This window comes from Salmo salar, chromosome ssa12 (genome assembly GCF_905237065.1).
Source record: "Salmo salar chromosome ssa12, Ssal_v3.1, whole genome shotgun sequence".
Taxonomy (NCBI): domain Eukaryota; kingdom Metazoa; phylum Chordata; class Actinopteri; order Salmoniformes; family Salmonidae; genus Salmo; species Salmo salar.
This window is the reverse complement of record NC_059453.1, coordinates 80853216-80867700: the sequence shown is the minus strand read 5'-3', so window position 1 is coordinate 80867700 and position 14485 is coordinate 80853216. Positions and strand designations below refer to the sequence as shown.

Genomic DNA, 14485 nt, shown 5'->3' with positions numbered 1-14485 from the left:
TAAAGTGTCTGGTTACGAGTTCTTTTTGAAACTGACAAGGACTGTAATTTGGGTCAAAAGGAGAGATTAAAACCACATGTTTCTAAAGCTGAAGGTTGTGTGTTGAGCAGCTGCTGTGTGGAAGTCCACAAGTGAAGAATAACTTAGCTGTTGTATCTGTCTATTTGATGTGAAGATGACTGTGAAGATATTGTACTGTATCTTACAGTGCTTGGTTGTTTGTTTCATTTTATGGATGGAAAGCAGTAGCATGTCTTTAAACTAAACCATCACTTTTTAAGTGCTCATTTGCGAAGTTAAATAAAAGTAGGCTACCTCATTTCAAAATTGAAGTACTTTTAATCTTTCTTCAGATCCCTTATACGAGACCATGCATAAATCCAATCTCTTTCGAATGATCTCATCAATTATTACCATTGTAAATTTTGCATGGTGGTACTCTTTTCCCAAGTCTTTCCTTTTTGAGCAAGGTGAAGCCACCATGGTGCAGCCATAAATTCAGAGGGGTGAAGCGGTCTATTGGGATCAACAGATTTTTGGGAGTCATTTACAATTCAGCAGACACTCTTATTCAGAGCGATTTAGGGTTAAGTGCCTCGCTCAAGGGCACATCGATAGATTTTTCACTGAGTCTGCTCAGGGATTCAAACTAGCATCCTTTTGGTTACTGGCTCAACACTATTAACCACTAATCTACCTGCCGCCCTGTAATGACAGGCATGCAGACGGGTAATCAGAAGGGTCTTATCAGGGGCCGTTCAGAGGCTGATGGCGGGCAGAGGAATGTGATCTGGCTGTGGAAACAACGCCGCGTTAATGGGGTTAGCCAAATTCCACACTCATGAATTATGAGGCGGGCCTGGGGTTTGTTGTGTATGGTTTGGGGCCTCTACACACTAGTGCTGTACAGAGAGAGAGTCAGAGTTATATATTTGGTCTTTTGGCACTGTCTCTCATAGACAAGCTCAATTAATGATTCTGGATCTCCTTCTTCTGTTCTGCCAATAGGGGAAAAAATATGCATTATACACTCATGCCATAAACAGATAGGTCTAAAGATATAGATAGACCGACACACGCTCGAATGCACATCCAGGTCACCCGTGATACAAGTCAGTATTCAACGTTCATCCATTTCTGATGATGTCTGGAGATTACATAGAAACCGGCCACTAGGGGCAACAGTGAGCTCTCTTTCCTTCATGTAGGTTTCGGTTTTTCCTAGGGTGTTGTGGACGGGGATGGTGGATAGGTTGCAAGGTCGAATCCAGCGATAGAAAGTTATGTTTAAGATTGTTGTTTTAAGCCTATCCCAAGCCATAACCATTCTGAGTTAATGCCTAACTTTAAGATTTTGGAGTTAATGCCTTAACTTAACCTTAAACATTTAAAAATGTCAAGTTTGAGAAACATGGATGGACGTTGAATTGTGACGTGAAACTGTGAGAGCTAGTTGCACACAGAGACAGACAGACAGATGTTGTTGTCTTATGAATTAATATTTCAACAAGTAAAGAGGCCAATATTATCTGGTATTGATTTTAGGTCTGTCGATGACTAAGTTCACAATTGTAATTTTGGAACTGACTGAATTTTCACAATGGTGTTCAGAAAATGGCCTTGCAAAATCCAGATTATTTTCAGACAGAGCTCACACACAATGGTGCAGGTTTATAGGTCAATATGTCACTGAGAACATACAGCGTTCCGGGGGAACACAGATTTCTGTGGTTGTACACATTGTTATTTTGTTAACGCTGACATTTACATCAGCAGCATCATCACCGCATTATGCAATTGTGAGATAGTGTTAAATATCAGTCATACTAATCTGTCTTTGTAAAGATGAAAACAGTGAGATGACTATGTATTTAGGTCAGGAGATGACAACTGGAATCAGTGCGTCATAACGCATGTAAAATATGTGTGGTTGTAGCTGATCACATTTAATTTTCCCTCTGATAATGCCACTCCTGTTGATGTGGGTTAAGTGAACTGGGTTTTGTCTAGAAAGGATACAGCTTTTGTCAGAATTGACTTTTCGTAGCAGGTTTAGGAGAACTAATGCAGCAGGATAGGATAATTAATGTAGCGGGTTAGGTCAATTTGACAAAAGCTGTATACCATCTAGACATGACCAGTGAACTGTAGGTACTTTCCTTACCTTTTCACTTCCTGTTTGTAATAGTCTTATCTATGTCTCCCCTGACCCTCTCTTCTGGTTGTCACTAATTACCACAGCCACAAAGTGAAAATGGGCTTTATCGTAAAAATGTATGATACCAAAAATGTGCTTTTTGGTCTTTAATTTAAGGTTAGTGTTAGCCATAAGTTTAGCATTGTGGTTAGGGTTAAGGTTAAGATTTAAAATCCAATTTTAAGAAGATACATTTTAGAAATAGGCAGGGTTTAGCCATAATTATGACTTTGGTAACTAGTGACAACCATCTCTTCTGTCCTTCTCATACATAAATACAGTGTCATCTGTGAACTCCCAATGGTCCCGCCCCTGATGACCCTGAGCTGAATTTTCATTGGAAGAATGGAACGCCAGTCTTTCCTACACAAGTGAACACGGTATGTGCAGAGCCTTACTCTTATCTACTTTAAATGTCCGTTTTATTTCAAATGTTCTCTAACTCTTTGTGAACTAGAAGGCTGCAGCATAGTGAGATTTAACTTGTTAGGCTAATTTGCATCTTATTATAATTAGGTTAAACTAGATACCAACACATATTCTAAAGTATTTTCATGAATTGTTAATTGTTCAGGCTAATAATTGAAAACTATTTTATTTGACCAAATTGCATTATGACTTTGAATAATGAAACAACTAATGTCTTACAACTATGTCTTACAAATAATGTGTCGGCTAAATTTATCAAGAACTTTGTTGAAAATATGATGTTCCTATTTTATTCAAATTAGCAAGTTTTAAATAAATACTTTGATGCATTGCGGAAAATATTACTACTTACAGTTGAAGTCAGAAATGTACATTTACCTGAGTACATTTCAACTCAGTTTTTCTAAATTCCTGACATTTAATCCTAGTAAAACTTCCCTGTCTTAGGTCAGTTAGGATCACCACTTTATTTTAAGAATGTGAAATGTCAGAATAATAGTAGAGAGAATGATTTATTTCAGCTTTTATTTCTGTCATCACATTTCCAATTCGTCAGAAGTTTACATAAACTCAATTAGTATTTGGTATCATTGCCTTTAAATTGTTTAACTTGGCTCAAATGTTTTGGGTAGCTTTCCACAAGCTTCCCAAAATAAGTTGGGTAAATTTTGGCCCATTCCTCCTGACAGAGCTGGTGTAACTGAGTCAGATTTGTAGGCCTCCTTGCTCGCACACGCGTTTTCAGTTCTGCCCACAAATTTTCTATAGGATTGAGGTCAGGGCTTTGTGATGGCCACTCCAATACCTTGACTTTGTTGTCCTTAAGCCATTTTGCCACAACTTTGAAAGTATGCTTGGGGTCATTGTCCATTTGGAAGACCCATTTGCGACCAAGCTTTAACTTCCTGACTGATATGTTGAGATGTTGCTTCAATTTATCCACATAATTTTTCTCCTCATGATGCCATCTATTTTGTGAAGTGCACCAGTCCCTCCTGCAGCAAAGCACCCCCACAACATGATGCTGCCACCCCTGTGCTTCACGGTTGGTATGGTGTTCTTCGGCTTGCAAGCCTCCCCCTTTTTCCTCCAAAAATAACAATGGTCATTATGGCCAAACAGTTCTATTTTTGTTTCATCAGACCAGAGGACATTTCTCCAAAAAGTACGATCTTTGTCCCCATGTGCAGATGCAAACCGTATTGTGGCTTTTTTATGGCGGTTTTGGAGCAGTGACTTCTTCCTTGCTGAGCGGCCTTTCAGGTTATGTTGATATTGGACTCGTTTTACTGTGGATATAGATACTTTTGTACCTGTTTCCTCCAGCATCTTCACAAGGTCCTTAGCTGTTGTTCTGGGATTGAGTTTCCCTTTTTTGCACCAAAGTACATTCATCTCTAGGATACAGAACACGTCTCCTTTCTGAGCGGTATGACGGCAGCGTGGTCCCATGGGGTTTATACTTGCGTACTATTGTTTGATGATCGTGGTACCTTCAGGCGATTTGGATTTTTTTTTTCTGAGGTCTTGGCTGATTTTGTTTTGATTTTCCCATGATGTCAAGCAAAGAAATGCTCAGTTTGATGGTAGGCCTTCAAATACATCCACAGGTACACCTCCAATTGACTGAAATTATGTCAAGTAGCCTATCAGAAGCTTCTAAAGCCATGACATCATTTTCTGGAATTTTCCAAATGTTTCAAGGCACAGTCAACTTAGTGTGTGTAAACTTCTGACCCACTGGAATTGTGATACTGTGAATTATAAGTGAAATAATCTGTCTGTAAACAATTGTTGGGAAAATTACTTGTGTCATGCACACAGTAGATGTCCAAACCGACTTGCCAAAACTATAGTTTGTTAACAAGAAATTTGTGGAGTGGTTGAAAAACTAGTTTTAATGACTCCAACCCTAAGTGTATGTAAAGTTCCGACTTCGAGCTTTACATACATGGAGTTGTAATGTAAATGTAAATCGTGAATAGTGACTTTAATTAGACATTATGCTAAACATGTTTTTGTTATTGTTTTACCAATTGTGTTTTGAAAATGTTTTAGGGTTAGATTTCTAATATTACATTTGAAAATGCAGAACATGTATTTCACAAACATCTACAGAATATTTTTTTTTTTTCACCTTTATTTAACCAGGTAGGCAAGTTGAGAACAAGTTCTCATTTACAATTGCGACCTGGCCAAGATAAAGCAAGGCAGTTCGACACATACAACAACACAAAGTTACACATGGAATAAAACAAACATACATTCAATAATACAGTAGAAAAATAAGTCTATATACAATGTGAGCAAATGAGGTGAGATAAGGGAGGTAAAAGGCAAAAAAGGCCATGTTGGCAAAGTAAATACAATATAGCAAGTAAAACACTGGAATGGTAGATTTGTAGTGGAAGAAAGTACAAAGTAGAAATATAAATAATGGGGTGAAAAGGAGCAAAATAAATCAATAAATACAGTAGGGGAAGGGGTAGTTGTTTGGGCTAAATTATAGATGGGCTATGTACAGGTGCAGTGATCTGTGAGCTGCTCTGACAGCTGGTGCTTAAAGCTAGTGAGGGAGATAAGTGTTTCCAGTTTCAGAGATTTTTGTAGTTCGTTCCAGTCATTGGCAGCAGAGAACTGGAAGGAGAGACGGCCAAAGGAGGAATTGGCTTTGGGGGTGACCAGAGAGATATACCTGCTGGAGCGCGTGCTACAGGTGGGTGCTGCTATGGTGACCAGTGAGCTGAGATAAGGGGGGGCTTTACCTAGCAGGGTCTTGTAGATGACCTGGAGCCAGTGGGTTTGGCGATGAGTATGAAGCGAGGGCCAGCCAACGAGAGCGTACAGGTCGCAGTGGTGGGTAGTATATGGGGCTTTGGTGACAAAACGGATGGCACTGTGATAGACTGCATCCAGTTTATTGAGTAGGGTATTGGAGGCTATTTTGTAAATTACATTGTCGAAGTCGAGGATCAGTAGGATGGTCAGTTTTACGATGGTATGTTTGGCAGCATGAGTGAAGGATGCTTTGTTGCGAAATAGGAAGCCAATTCTAGATTTAACTTTGGATTGGAGATGTTTGATGTGAGTCTGGAAGGAGAGTTTACAGTCTAACCAGACACCTAGGTATTTGTAGTTGTCCACATATTCTGAGTCAGAACCGTCCAGAGTAGTGATGCTGGACGGGCGGGCAGGTGCAGGCAGCGATCGGTTGAAGAGCATGCATTTAGTTTTACTTGTATTTAAGAGCAGTTGGAGGCCACGGAAGGAGAGTTGTATGGCATTGAAGCTCGTCTGGAGGGTAGTTAACACAGTGTCCAAAGAAGAGCCAGAAGTATACAGAATGGTGTCGTCTGCGTAGAGGTGGATCAGAGACTCACCAGCAGCAAGAGCGACATCATCGATGTATACAGAGAAAAGAGTTGGCCCAAGAATTGAACCCTGTGGCACCCCCATAGAGACTGCCAGAGGCCCGGACAACAGGCCATCCGATTTGACACATTGAAGTCTATCAGAAAAGTAGTTGGTGAACCAGGCGAGGCAATCATTTGAGAAACCAAGGCTATTGAGTCTGCCGATGAGGATGTGGTGAATGACAGAGTCGAAAGCCTTGGCCAGGTCAATGAACCAGGTCCAATCTTTGAGAATCTCAGACGACACGAAAGAGAGGTTGAACAGGCTAGTAATAGGGGTTGCAACAATTTTGGCAGATCATTTTAGAAAGAAAGGGTCCAGATTTTCTTGCCTGGCTGATTTGTAGGGGTCCAGATTTTGCAGCTCTTTCAGAACATCAGCTGACTGGATTTGGGAGAAGGAGAAATGGGGAAGGCTTGGGCGAGTAGCTGTGGGGGGTGCAGTGCTGTTGACCGCGGTATGGGTAGCCAGGTGGAAAGCATGGCCAGCCGTAGAAAAATGCTTATTGAAATTCTCAATTAGAGTGGATTTATCGGTGGTGACAGAGTTTCCTATCCTCAGTGCAGTGGGCAGCTGGGAGGAGGTGTTCTTATTCTCCATGGACTTTACAGTGTCCCAGAACTTTTTGGAGTTTGTGTTGCAGGAAGCAAATTTCTGCTTGAAAAATCTAGCCTTGGCTTTTCTAACTGCCTGTGTATATTGGTTTCTAACTTCCCTGAAATGTTGCAAATCATGGGGGCTGTTCGATGTTAATGCAGTACGCCACATGATGTTTTTGTGTTGGTTATGGGCAGTCAGGTCTGGAGAGAACCAAGGGCTATATCTGTTCCTGGTTCTACATTTCTTGAATGGGGCATGCTTATTTAAGATGGTGAGGAAGGCATTTAAAAAAAATAACCAGGCATCCTCTACTGACGGATGAGGTCAATACCCTTCCAGGATACCTGGGCCAGGTCGATTAGAAAGCCTTTGCTCGCTGAAGTGTTTCAGGGAGCGTTTGACAGTGATGAGTGGAGGTCGTTTGACCGCTCACCCATTACGGATGCAGGCAATGAGGCAGTGATCGCTGAGATCTTGGTTGAAAACAGCAGAGGTGTATTTAGAGGGCAAGTTGGTTAGGATGATATCTATGAGGGTGCCCATGTTTACGGCTTTGTGGTGGTACCTGGTAGGTTCATTGATAATTTGTGTGAGATTGAGGGCGTCAAGCTTAGATTGTAGGATGGCTGGGGTGTTAAGCATGTTCATCATATAGCCTTTCATTTTTTTTGACTGTATCATTCTAAATGATCACCTTATGTCATATTGGCCAAATCAATGAAAAGTAGCAATCAAAACAAATGATACACACTTTACTCCCTAAATGATGCATAGTACACTGGTCGTAGCAGCGCCGGCAGCTTTGTTTATGACAATCCTTTGTTTTTAATATCTTTGGCATTCTCTCCCTGTCCCTCTCCCCTGTCTGCAGTGGGTGCTCTGATTGGCTGAATACTTTCTGCACTGTAGTCTGGCTGGCTGCCAGCGCCTGCCTTGCCCCTGATCAGAAGTGAACGTGACATTTGTGCGGAGGTAATGGAATCTGTGTGCAATTAAATCTCAGACTGTGAAGAAGAGTCTATCGCCCCTCCCCCCTCCCTCGCCCCATCCCATCAGCAGGGGGGGTGGCGGTGATGATGAAACCGTCCCAGCAGGCCCCTCTCCTCGCCTTGCCACTACGCCTCTCTTTCTCAATCTCTATGTCAGGATGCATTTTTTAACTTCTCTGTGCCTGTGCCTTGGTCTCTGCCCAACAATTAATTACAGCAAATGTCAATTAAAATTCTCCCCAAATATTGTTGGAGAATTAAATTTCAATTATACAAATGACATTAGCCCATCTGGGGCGGCAGGGTAGCGTAGTGGTTAGAGCGTTGGACTAGCAATTGAAAGGTTGCAAGTTCAAATCCCTGAGCTGACAAGGTACCAATCTGTTGTTCTGCCCCTGAACAAGGCAGTTAACCCACTGTTCCTAGGCTGTCATTGAAAATAAGAATTTGTTCTTAACTGACCTGCCTAGTTAAAGAAAGGTAAAATTTTTTTGAGGAAGTTAACATTGGTTTAATGAATTATACTCTAGGTGACAGTTGCTATTTAGTGGCAGGCCTCTTCAACATGTTTTGATGTAGGGAGAGGGAGGGAGAGAGAGATAGACTGGTTTAGGGAGGAGTGGAAAGAGGGAGAGCGGACACATGCATGGATGAGAGGAGAAGAAGGGCACATCTCTCCATCTATCTACCCTTCTCCGCTGCTGTGCCGCTACACTTAACGCCTCATTTGTGGTGTCTGTGGCCAATGGCTTGAGTCAGTGATCTGTTGCCATAAAATACTGTTCTCTCTCTTTGCTGATGGTGCACTTGTTGATGGCTAATACCACAGAGCTCCTCTATGGCAGGTCTGAGACCTAATGGGTATGTATCCTCATCAAGATCACCCATAAACATAAAAGGATTTCCATTGTGGTTGAGACCGGTTAGACACAGGCATACCGGGCTGGGCAGACACACATTTTCCTTTAACTTCTTGAAAAGGAGTTCCTATCTGAGTTCCTTGTCCTCAGTGGGTGGACTGGGAGAGAGGTAGGATTTCCAGGTCAAGGTCTTCTGAGCCTCCTCCCACCCACTGTCCCTCACACCCTCTCCGGCTGCAGGCTGGAGGGCAGGGCTCAATCTGCTGGCCCAGAGGGAGGTCACTCTTCTGGCCCTGATACAGACTGCAGTTTCCACACTCGCACATAGTAACTGGATCACAACAGTCACTTTTCCTTTAATATGTTGCCCATATGTAAGGGCAATATATAAGGAACACATATTTAGAGAAATAATGGATATAATACATTTATCCTCTATTTCCTTTCTCTGTAGTTTTGCTTTCAAATGCATAGTCAACAGTTGCTGTTTTGTGAAATGATCACAATCATGTATGAATTTTGATTTATCCCACAATGCCAGTCGGTATTGACCTTTAATTTATGACTTATTTGTTTAGCTCTGTTTTTCTTTCATAATGAATCATTTATGTCAAGTACGACATGCATAAAGGAGTATTGTCTTAAAATACTAATGTCACTCAGGTCCTTTTCTCTCAGCAACTGAAGGTTAATTTAAACCAACAGTCAACTGAACCTCTCCATTTCATTGTGGCCCTATGAAAACTATGGGTCACACTGAATGCCACCAGGTCCTGCTTTATTCACTAACATCCTGCTTAACAAGAAGACCTCCTATTCCTCCCAGCTCAGTTAGCGTTTTTCTCTGTTGCAGATGTTTCTCCCTAGTCATGTGATAGAGAGGGGACGGGTTTCGCTCAGGGAAAGAGAGAGCGAGGCCTCATTGCTCTAGTGTCATTCTAATGGCAAATTAGATCAGTTTGACAGATAAACACAGACAATTGTTTTAATTGTATAATTATCTGTGGTTAGTGGAAATCTGCTGTGATGTGGTTAAAGGCCAGGGAAGAGTGCCGTTTAGCCTTTATGTGCTCATTTTGTCACTGAACAGGAAATGAACAACAACTACGAATCCTCAGGATATAGGACTCCCTCTCACACACACATACACAAACATACGGACATACTGTACGCGTACACTCTCCCAAACAACGCCCTTGGGCAGGCCGAGGCGTGCTCAGTGAGACGTTACCATTATAGTCATGTGTCTGCTCCACAGGCGTGGACTGAACGCTGTGTGGTGAAGCCTGTAGCCACCTGACTGGGATGGCAGAACTTAACACACATTTAACAGCAGCTCAACATACGGCCCACTAAACGCTACTGCCACTGTAGAGAGTTGGCGGGCCTCATCAGATCAGTAACCTAGCTTAATCACCGCTCAACCGATTCCTGATAAGATGTCAAAATACTAGGCCATGGATCCAGATGGAGCTAATCACTGAATTTAGATCACTCACTCAGTGTGCTTGTGGTCCTGCATAACATTATACCTATGGAGTGGTTTGTTTCACGTGCCTGGCTTTGCCACTGATTTGAGTGAAAATAATAATGTACCTCTCCTGTTGTCTCTCTGCTGCTGTCCTGTCTTCCCTCTATGTTGAGGAGTGATGACATAAGACCACAGTTGAAAAGTCAAATTGGGCAAAACTACTTCAGATTTTGTGTAGAAGTAACTGCATGGCATATTTTGTATTCCATTGTTTTCTGGCAATCAAAATAGTGCATAACCATAAAGATTTAAAATAGTTGTCAAAAACTGTCAGGCGTCACCAGAAAATGGGTCATTGTAAGACACTTTCAGCTAACCATAATTTCGCACACACACACACACATACACACACATACACACACAGGGCAGTTTTATAGCCACTCATGCAAGATCAGTAACTGAATGATTTTTCAAGCCTGGTGGGCAATGCTATAAGACTAGGCAAAACAGCGATAGGCTGGAGTCAGCAGCTGCATGCAATTTTCAGCTTGACTCATTCAAGTATAATAAAATAATGTAGGGAGTGCTTGAGGGACGGAAGGTCTGGAAGCTCTCACCCCTTAAGCAAGAGCTGGATTAGGACAGCCATTGTGTTGATGTGTTTGTTTCAGAGTCTGGTAACACAATAGAACCAAATGGAGCTTTTTCAAGTCAAGTATTCATACCCCTTGACTTATTACACATGCAGCCTGAATTCAAATTTGATTAAATACTTTTTTTCCTCTCACCAATCTACCCACAATACCCCATAATGACAAAGTGAAAACATGTTTTTAGAAATTTTCGCAAATGTATTGAAAATGAAATACAGAAATATCTTGTTTACATAAGTATTCACACCCCTGAGTCAATACTTTGTAGAAGCACCTTTGGCAGAGATTACAGCTGTGAGTTTTTCTGGGTAAGTCTCTAAGAGCTTTCCACACCTGGATTGTGCAACATTTGGTCATTATTATTTTCAAAATGATTTAAGTCAAAACTGTAACTCACCCACTCAGGAACATTCACTGTCTTCTTGGTAAGCAACTCCAGTGTATATTTTGCCTGGTGTTTTAGGTTATTGTCCTGCTGAAAGGTGAATTCATCTCCCAGTGTCTGGTGGAAAGCAGACTGAACCAGGTTTTTCTCTAGGATTTTGCCTGTGCTTAGCTCCATTACGTTTATTTTTTAACCTGAAAACTCCCCAGTCCTTAATGAATACAAGCATACCCATAACATGATGCAGCCACCACTATGCTTAAAAATATGAAGAGTGGTACTCAGTAATGTGTTGTTTTGGATTTGCCCCAAACATAAGTCGCTCTGGATAAGAGCATCTGCTAAATGACGTAAATGTAAAAATGTAAATAACACTTTGTATTCTGGGCAAGAAGTGAATTGCTTTGCCACCTTTTTTGCAGTATTACTCTATTGCTTTGTTGCAAACAAGATTGGAATATATATATATATATATATAATTTTTTTGTATTTTTTTTCTCATGTTCTGGAATATTTGTATTCTGCACAGGCTTCCTTCTTTTCACTCTATCAATTATATTAGTATTGTGGAGTATCTACAATGTTGTTGATCCATCCTCAGTCTTCTCCTATCACAGCCATTGAACTCTGTAACTGTTTTAAAGTCACCATTGGCCTCATGGTGAAATCCCTGAGTGGTTTCCTTCCTCTCCGGCAACTGAGTTAGGAAGGGCGCCTGTATCTTTGTAGTGAATGGGTGTATTGATACGCCATCCAAAGTGTAATTAATAACTTCACCATGCTCAAAGGGATATTCAATGTCTGCTTTCTTTATTTTGTATTAATCTACCAATAGCTGCCCTTTTTTGCGAGGTATTGGAAAACATCCCTGGTCTTTGTGGTAGAAATTCACTGCTCGACTGAGGGACCTTACAGATAATTGTATTTGTGGGGTACAGAGATGATGTAGTCATTTAAAAATCATGTTAAACCCTGTTATTGTACACAGAGTCCATGCAATGTATTATGTGACTTTTTAAGCAAATGTTTAGTCCTGAACTTATTTAGGCTTTCCATAACAAAGGGGTTGAATACTTTTTGACTCAAGACATTTTAGCTTTTCATTTTTTATTAATTTGTAAACATTTCTAAAAAACAAAATTCCACTTTGACATTATGGGGTATGGTGTGTAGGCCAGTGACAAAAAATCTAAATGTGTTATATTTGAAATTCAGGCTGTAACACAACAAAATGTTGAAAAATTCAAGGGGTGTGAATACTTTCTGAAGGCACTGTAGATAAACATGATCATTCTCAAGTAGATGTTTTATATTTTCTTGTGTACCCCACTGTTATGTAATGTGTCGAGTTCATCATCATGAAGTATGAGCTGCCTTATAACACCCCTTCAGTTTGTAAGATAATCGCGCATTTAGCCTGTCTGCAGTTCAACAGAAAGCAATTTGTCAACGGTTAGCTTGTTGTCATGTCTCCGTTGTTGCCTCTGTCATACTCTGTTGTTCAGCTGTAGATCTGATAATGCTTAGGGGATTAGCAGGTAGTAAGGCAGTCAGCTCGCCCTGTGCTGCTGTACACTACAGGCTCTCTAGGCTACTACAGGAGCCGTGTGTTTGGTCTCAAGTGTCTGCGCCGGGTGCTTCACAAATGGTCCGAATTGCACCTAATGGTGACTTGCCGGCTTTATGGCCACCACCTCCCCATGGATGATGTGGTAATGAAGGATGACAGGAAGGGCTAGGGGTCCGGGACAGACCCCGGGCAGCTGGCAGAGCAGGAGAATAGGAAGCACCGCCGCCGAGGCGAAACTGCAGCAAGAAGCAAATTAAAGCTCATATCTGCCATCTCCCTCGCCTCTCTGCACTTTCCTGTTTGGACTTGAAGGTGATTGGAGCCAAGGCAATGACAGTTGACGGAAGCCATGTGAGGAGAGAGTATTTATTTACAGTGAGACGCGGTGATGCTTGTTCAGGATGCGGTTTCACGCAGGATGTGCCTCCCTGCCCCTCCCACAATTCCCCAGGTTGGATCATCTCACAAACGAGTGTGAGGCGGGTGCTGGGAGACCCCTGTTCCAGGCAGACTGCATTGTGTAAGAGGCTGGGCCTGGAGGCTGGGAGGCTAGAAGCTGGGACTGACCCAGCAGCACTCACTCAGCACGACTTCCTGCCCGGCCTCGGGAGGTGGGACCAAGGTCAGCACAGGTCACTGGGAAAGGGAGTGGGAAACTTTAAGAGTGTGTGCCGAGAAACAGAGAGAGAGAATGTGTGTGTGTGCGTGAGCGTGTGCGTGTGCGTGTGCGTGTGCGTGTGTGTGTGTGTGTGTGTGTGTGTCTGAGAGTGTATGTACACCCTGCCAGGAATTCCTCTTGGCTTGGCTTGTAAAATGGGAGGGAAGGGGTGTCAGAGGTGTAACTCTCCGTAATTACATTGTACTGTATGGCGTAGTTACTGTGTAATTACCTGTGTCGTCACCCTACAATACAGTAGCCCCTTTACTGAAAGCAAAAGGTGTGTGTTTGTGCGTGTTTCTACTGTTACACTTAATTGATTAAATTACATATCTGGTGGACCTGCCAATCTTGAATACATTCCCTCTAATGGAGCAACAGAATTTTCCCACACATTGACTTTCTCCTGCCTTAGTCCTGTTGTCCACATCCACCATGTTTTATGTTGGTACTAGTCCACACACACCACGCTTTCATGTTGGTATTAGTCCACACACACCACGTTTCATGTTGGTACTTGTCCACACACACCACGTTTCATGTTGGTACTTGTCCACACACACCACGTTTCATGTTGGTATTAGTCCACACACACCACGTTTCATGTTGGTACTAGTCCACACACACCACGTTTTATGTTAGTACTAGTCCACACACCACGTTTCATGTTAGTACTAGTCCACACACACACCACGTTTCGTGTTGGTACTTGTCCACACACACCACGTTTCATGTTTGTACTACTCCACACACATCACGTTTAATGTTGGTACTAGTCCACACACACCACGTTTCATGTTGGTACTAGTCCACACACACCACGTTTCATGTTGGTACTAGTCCACACACACCACGTTTCATGTTGGTACTAGTCCACACACACCACGTTTTATGTTAGTACTAGTCCACACACACCACGTTTCATGTTGGTACTAGTCCACACACACCACATTTCATGTTGGTACTAGTCCACACACACCACGTTTCATGTTGGTACTAGTCCACACACACCACATTTCATGTTGGTACTAGTCCACACACACCACATTTTATGTTAGTACTAGTCCACACACACACCACGTTTTATGTTAGTACTTGTCCACACACACCACGTTTCATGTTGGTACTAGTCCACACACACCACGTTTTATGTTAGTACTTATCCACACACACCACGTTTCATGTTGGTACTAGTCCACACACACCACATTTCATGTTAGTACTAGTCCACACACACACCACGTTTTATGTTGGTACTA

The 14485-nt window shown here is 42.1% G+C and overlaps 1 protein-coding gene across 8 annotated transcripts in view; it reads left to right on the top strand.

Annotated features, from left to right (window-relative positions):
* Positions 1 to 14485, top strand: part of LOC106565737 (forkhead box protein P1-B-like) — a 240427-nt gene that overhangs the window by 23354 nt on the left and 202588 nt on the right. For 6 of the 8 annotated variants that reach the window (XM_014133178.2, XM_014133181.2, XM_014133183.2 and 3 more), the window contains exon 2: positions 2479 to 2577. The gene's annotated coding sequence lies outside the window, so the exon portion shown is untranslated. Of the gene's footprint in view, positions 1 to 2478; positions 2578 to 7511; positions 7613 to 14485 lie in introns of all 8 variants that reach the window. The other 2 variants (XM_014133179.2, XM_014133177.2) reach the window with 1 other exon arrangement.